The sequence below is a fragment of the Tupaia chinensis genome, unplaced genomic scaffold (genome assembly GCF_000334495.1).
Source record: "Tupaia chinensis unplaced genomic scaffold, TupChi_1.0 Scaffold140301_1, whole genome shotgun sequence".
In the NCBI taxonomy this organism is placed as follows: domain Eukaryota; kingdom Metazoa; phylum Chordata; class Mammalia; order Scandentia; family Tupaiidae; genus Tupaia; species Tupaia belangeri.
The window spans coordinates 2157861-2164139 of record NW_006200179.1 but is presented as its reverse complement, the minus strand read 5'-3'; the positions used below and the strand labels follow the sequence as shown (position 1 = coordinate 2164139).

Below are 6279 nucleotides of genomic sequence, written 5' to 3'. Positions count from 1 at the left end.
TGCATGGTAATTTTTTTTTTTTTTAAGAATTTTACTCTAAGGCTCATGCACTCATGAGAGAGAGAGAGAGTGAGAGAGAGAAAGAGAGACTAAGAAAGCACCCTTCTGGGAAATGGCTGCATCATAATATCATCTCCTCTAGTCTCCTTGTGTGATTTTGGGTGTGCACACACTCACACACACACATACACACACACATACACACCTGGCATAATTTTCAAGCCAAAGAATTCAGGGCTTAAACTATTCAGTTGGCCAAGTGGGATCCTTAACCTTCATGCCATTTGGTGGCCCACCCTAGAATATATTTTTCAGAATGAAATTCTCACTTGAATATACACTGAACACAACTCTAAGGGGAAGAAAAATAGGGTAAAATGCTGCATTAAATAAGTGATGTCCTTATGTTCTTTCTTGAGATTTTATCTGAAAGCCAATGCTCGACCCCTGAATATATAGTATCAAGATTGTTCATTCTAAACTCAGCATAGTAGTGCACATCGTACCACAGCTATTCCAGAAGATTGTTAGCCTATGTCTAGGCTACGTAGTAAGAACTTGTCTTTACAGAGAGAAAAAAAAATCCAGTGTGGTGAAATAGGCAATAGGGCAAAACCGCACAATGTGGGAGCCACGTGGAAGGCCTGTGTTTGTACCCAGTCCAGATGTTCAGGTGTCCAGGTGTACTAGAACACGCTTATGACCTTGGTAAGCTAGGTGGGTAGGGCAGGAGAATCACTGTGAGGTGAGACCCTGTCAGGGTTCCTCCCTCTCTACTTCTCTCTCACTTCTCAGAAAATAATAATAATAATAATAATAATAATAATAATAATAATAAAATACTACTCCTCACCTCAAAGAGTCATTGTGTCATTGAGGCAGACATTAAAACTTTACCATGCAGTAAGATAAATTCTATGTGTAGCTACGTGTGTAGTGGGTAATAACAATTTCAAGGATGGAATACTTAATTTGATTTGAAAAGGTTAGAAAAAGTTTCACCAAAGGTGACATCTGAGCCTTGATAAAAGGAGTATGAGTTTGGTCAGAATACAACCGCTTAAAGATTCAAAATTACAAGTTGGTATGGATACCCGTTCACTTTATTTTTCTTTATGTTTTGCCATAAGGTGCATAAGCCACCTGAGAGAGAGAAAGTAAGAAATCACTCCCCATCCCGGGCTGGATAGCCATGCCACAATCCTCTCTTCCATTTGCCTCTTGGGATTTTGGTTGCCCATGCACACACACCCAGCATAATATTTAAGCCTCTAGGTCTGGTACTCAAACCAGAGTCAGCTATGTGGGATCCAGCACCTTAACCTCCAAGCCACCTCTTGGCTAATTGATAACTCATTCTTAAGCTTAGAAAGTACAGAGTTTTTACAGAAATGCAAGAAACTACACTCGACTTGATTTCCCTATCTCTTGGTATCCTTTTCTGGTTAGTTCAACCTGAATGAATCTTTCCTCTGCTTCCCATTTCACTTGGTGCAGTTTGATTATTGCTATATGATTGCCTAGGGCACATGTTTATAGAAGATGTGTATTAAGGCAACTGAGTTAAAAATTATAAATTCATAAAAGAATTAGAATTGCAGAACAGAAAGAAAATAATTCATAACTTTTTAGGCCAGTGACATTACTGAATAAAATGAAACTATTCGCTGATATTCTTAACGCAAATTAAGAATTTAGTATAAGGCAATATTCTTATTTCAAAAATAGACAATACATTGGAATTTTTTATTACAAGTCAGACAAAATGCTTTATATGGTTTTCATTCTTTCTGAATTCTATCATATGTGGGAATTCTCATTTTTGCATAGATTTTCTATCTTTTCAAATATCATCTTTACCTCTTTTATAAAACTCTTTGTTATGAGAGAATAGACCTATCTGCCAATCAATGCATTGATATAGAAAAGGTCAAATAATTTTCCATAAAATTTCAGTCTTTGTGTTCTTTGTTCCTCAGATTCTACTGAGCAACAATTAATTCAATTAAACCAACTCTAAAGCTGAGAATTGTCATAGACCATAACCTTTCAAAGTGTCTGTGTGTTCTTCTTCAAATTTACCTTAGTTAGCATATTTTAATGGTATCACACAAAGGAATATGATTAAGTATTCTTGGTGTTAAAAAACATGCCATGCCCCTGCCAATTACATTATCAGGGGGATGAGAGGAGTGGCATTTTAAGACAGACAGACATCAGCAAAGGAGTCACATTTAAGAAGAACAGGAAAGATGCAAAACACACACAAAATGACCTCTATCATAAACATTTATCGTGTTGCATTGTGATTCACCTTAATCTCTTCATGTTTATTCTTAGGGAAAGGAATATCATTGTGAGTGGAAAATCAAATACTATCTAATGAGCACAAAGATTAGACAGAAATAATGTCAAGATGTTCACCTTCAAAATGGGTATATTTTTATTATTGATTTATTTTACATTAATGTTGCCATATCTTTCACTGTTTCAAATAATGGAAGGTCACCTTTATCGGAATTCAATGTGCTCATTAAATGTACTGCTGGATTATTCTGAAATAACTGCAGTGCCAGCACAAGATTGAAATTGGGAATACAGTGTTATTTCACCAATTACTCTGAAGCCTATGGTAGTTCACTGTAAATATATTATGCACAACAAACTTAAATAAAAATTGCATTACTAAAATTTTGTGGTAAAATTGTATATACCTGTTAAATATTTAACTGAACTTACTTGTTTCTCATCACAATGGTGATAATCCTATGTTAAAGAAATGTGAAAAATGGAAAAGAAACATATATTGTCTTCCCAATAAAATAGAAAATTGTAATTCTGTGTATTACTTCTCCAAATTTTACACGTGCATACATGACTTCATGTGCAAAATTAGACCAAGTGTATAGTATGTATGTTGTCATAATCTTGTTTTAGATTACTTCTGTTTTCACCATGATTACTCAGTAAAAAGAAAATATTTTTCCTATTAGATTTTTTTCTTACATTTTAATTTATTTACTTGCAATTAGTTCTCATAGTAAGATTTGATAAAGTTGCTATACAGAGGGAAATAATTACATTATAAAAGGAGCAGTTAATTCCTATTTTCCTTTTGATTTTGCTGTAACGTATCAATATATACGTAATGACATTTGACTCATTATACAACATTTAGTTGTTAGTTCATTTATCTTATGTGTTATCTAGAAGCTACTGAAAGATAGTGTTCATTTCATTGTCCTTACTAAACATAATGCCTGATGTCTGATGTACAGCAAACTCTCGATAATGTTAATTTATAAAGTTACATTTAACAAAGTAGAATAAAAATCAACCCATCTTCATAACCTTGGATTGATAAGTTAGATATATCTACTTATGCTTTTGTAGAACAATTAACTATTGCTGACAAATCCTTAAAATGAATATTTAATAATTTGAATAAAATGGATATGTCAATTTAATTCAACAACACTTTAACTCTTATGCATTTGGATCACAGTAAATAGGTAGCACTAAGCTGCTTCTAACCCAGAGAATTTTTCCAACTAACTACATTCCATTTTCATGAAGAGAAATAGCTTAATAAATAGGGTTATTTATCAGTGGAATTTTATCCTTTTAAAAGACATGTTAGGGACCAGCAGTTGGCTTAATGGCTATGTCGCTGGACTCCCATGTAGTCGACCGTGGTTCGCGTCCCGGACCCGGTGGCTTAAAACTCACGCCGGGTGCGTGTGCATGTCCAAGATCCCAAGAGGAGAATGGAGGAGAAGGGATTGCGGCGTGGCCATCCCCCCTGGGGGGTGCTTTCTCACTTTCTATCTCTCTGTCTCTGTCGATCTGGCGAGCGCACTCGCCCTATAGCAAAAACCTCTAAAAAAAAAAAAAAGGACATGTTAAATTCTAACTCGTAGTGCTTCATAATGTGGTTTATCTGAAAATAGAGTTAATGCAGATGTAATTATTAAGATTGGGCCATGTTGGAGAAGGTTGGTGTCATTAAAAACAAATGAGATACAAAGACAGACTCACTGTGGCAATATGGCAGAGTTCAAAGCTCTGCATCCGTAAGCCATGGATTGAATGCTAAGGGTAACTGACAAACCCCAGACACAAGAAAGAGGCAATACTGGATATTTCAGAAGAGAATGGTCCTGCTAACACCTTAATTTCAGACTTCCAGCCTCCAGAACTGTGAGACAATACATTTCTGTTGTTTTAAGTCACCCAGTTTGTATGATATTGATCTTTGTTATGGTAGCCCTAGGAAACTAATGTAAGTGTTGCCACTTTTAGCAAAAGCTACAAAAGCTTTGCAGATAGCCAATGTGGTGAGATTTTATTAGGAATATAGATGTGGGACAGATCAATAATGTGATAAAGTAAAAATAGACTTTATTCTCCTTCCCATGTCACCCCTAGCATCCCTGTAGGGATTAGTGAAGTTATAATCCAAAGTTTTACTTGACATGTTACAAAGCACCTGTCACATATGTGAAACTATATGTGAACTAAGAAAAACAGAAGCAAAAGTAGGATCGTAAAGAGCACTGACATGGAGGGAAGATAATCTGTAGAAAATTAAATCATTGTAAACAACAAAGTAGAATTTATATCTAAAATAATTCATTGGCAGAAAAAGAACATTGAATCTCTAGACATTAAAGACACTTTAAAGTGGCAGAATCATATGATGCCCCTGAAGTGACCATAGAGAAATCAAAAGAGATGGTTTCATGGAACATCTGTAATAGATATAGCTGACTTTTACAGGAGTCTGGTGTGAAGATTTAAGAAATCTGACCGTTTCTATTTGCCCAGGTGAGGATTTAGCCACACAGAAGGGTCACAGTGCTTGACAAAGCAAGAACGCTGACCTGAGTGGAAACAGAACTGATGATGGGTAGTGGCGGAAGTGCCATTATGTGGAGCTGGGCGATGGCGCAGTGATAAATGCTATGTTATGCAAGGCTGACCCAATAAGGTTCAGAGTTCCCAATAAGACCTACCTGAGTATGCTTGGCATACAAATGCATGCCCATGTTTGAGTCTGGCTGAGGCTGGGGGTGGACTGTGGTTTCAGTCCCAGTCAAGAATGCTCTCTCTTCCTCTCTCTCTGAACTAAAAATAAACAAATACATAAATAAGAGTCATGATGTGATCATTGGAAGATATCCCCCAAATCTCAGAAGACTAGGTGCATAAACACAAACATGTATCTTCAGTCCAAATGACTTACCAACCCAAGCTAGCATCAGGCATCACCAAAAACACAGTAAGCTTCTTTTCTTTTTTTTCCCATCATACAAAACAGGATTTTATTTTGAGAAATAGATTTCTCATTTATGGCAAGTTTTACTTTCAGAATAAACCAAGAATGACATGATCTAATTCACTCTTAAAGGCTGGAATGCTGGACAAGGGATGATCTTACTCTTTGTAGGAGTTCTCTCTTTACACTGTCAGATACCGGGGCTCTGCCTTTTGGAGAGATTTCAGCCACCAATCATAACAATAGTGTGTTCTAGTCCTTTTTGTTTCATTACCACTTTACAGTGCTCCTTCAATTGATCCTTCCAGCCAAATTCAATTCATTTAGTTCTGAGCAATTCTTTTAGGTGCTCTCTTTCTCCAGTTTCTATCAAGTTTTGGTTAATCACTGCTCTCATCTGGGCATCTTTGTTCATCTTGCTAACCATACTGTTTGGTCGTCCAGTCTTAGACCCTCAGTAGCTTGGACACCTAAGTGCATCAAGTAAACTCATTTCCTGTGACACACGGATGTCTGGAAACCTCCTGAAACATCCAGAAACCTCCGTGGATGGAGGACACTTGGGGTTCAAGACAGTGAATCATATATGTAAAGATGAGATGGAGTCCTAAGCTGTCCTGAAGATGTATATTAAATCACGAATTAACCTGAAGAATCATTGGCTGGTTTTAGGAAGGCTAGACTAAAATCCATTAATTTTTTCTCAGATTTTTTTTTCTTTTTTTGGAGAGGTTTTTGCTATAGGGTGTGTGCACTTACCAGACAGAGAGATAGACAGAAAGTGAGAAATCACCCCCTAGGGGGATGGCCATGCCGCAATCCCTTCTCCTCCATTTCTCTTCTCGGGATCGCACGCACATGCACTGGCATGAGTTTTAAGCCAGTGGGTCCGGGACGTGAACCGCGGTCGACTACATGGGAGTCCAGTGACATAGCCATTACGCTAACTGCTGGTCCCAATTTTTTTCTCAGATTTTTAATCTAAATTCTGTATAGGAAAA

General features: G+C 36.8%; 1 pseudogene; it reads right to left on the bottom strand.

The window, feature by feature from the left end:
- Positions 1-5404: 5404 nt before the first annotated feature.
- On the bottom strand, positions 5405-5705 carry LOC102477242 (transcription and mRNA export factor ENY2 pseudogene; annotated as a pseudogene).
- Positions 5706-6279: the final 574 nt, after the last annotated feature.